The following is a 646-nucleotide window of genomic DNA, read 5'->3' as shown; positions in this document are numbered from 1 at the left end:
TGCCACGGCTCCCAGCTGAGCTGGCACCTGCCGAAGGGGTTTCCTGGCGTGCCGGCACAGAGAGGGAAGGGGAGCACAGTGGGGCTGGCTGGGCTGGGTGCGGCTGCGTGACACAGCCTGCCGTGCTATCCCCTTCCCGGGCAGCCCTGTGAAAACCTCTCCCACCTCCCGCTCCTGCCTCCAAACCCACGCAGCCACCCCACGCCTTCCCCAGCCCTCCAGGGCAGCAAGCCGGGGCTTGCAGCATTGTGGCCAGGAGCCGGCCAGCGCCACTTGCCACCCAGGGCACCCTCCCGTGCCGGGCAGGAGGAGCGGGCACTGGGCGGCACAGGGGCACCGGAGAGGGTACCGATGTCCCACCGCGGACAGCAGTGGGATGCAGGTGGAGCCAGGCCACATCCAGCCTGGGTGTGGGGTTTGGCCTCACGTGGAGGGCCAGTGCTGGCATGGGGAAGGGGAGCACAGCTCTGGGGCAAGCCGAGCCCTGTGCACAGGCAAGGAGGGGCCGGGGCTGGGAGGAAGGGATTTTTCAGCCCTCTGACGGCGCTGGGAATCTGGCTCGCTCCTTTTATGTTCATGTTGAACAGGACTTGAGGAAATACTTGGTCCGAGTCCAAGCGCCTCGAGTTCTTCCGTGCTGGAGGAG

General features: G+C 67.0%; 1 protein-coding gene across 1 annotated transcript in view; it reads left to right on the top strand.

Annotated features, from left to right (window-relative positions):
* The window catches only part of PDLIM7 (PDZ and LIM domain 7 (enigma)), a gene marked incomplete at its 3' end in the record, with an annotated part of 12,905 nt that overhangs the window by 2,084 nt on the left and 10,175 nt on the right, over window positions 1-646 (top strand). The window lies entirely within an intron of this gene.

Source organism: Pygoscelis adeliae, unplaced genomic scaffold, assembly GCF_000699105.1.
Source record: "Pygoscelis adeliae isolate BGI_AS28 unplaced genomic scaffold, ASM69910v1 Scaffold766, whole genome shotgun sequence".
NCBI classification, from domain to species: Eukaryota; Metazoa; Chordata; class Aves; order Sphenisciformes; family Spheniscidae; genus Pygoscelis; species Pygoscelis adeliae.
Note: the sequence above shows the minus strand (reverse complement) of the source record. Positions and strands in the feature narration are given on the sequence as shown.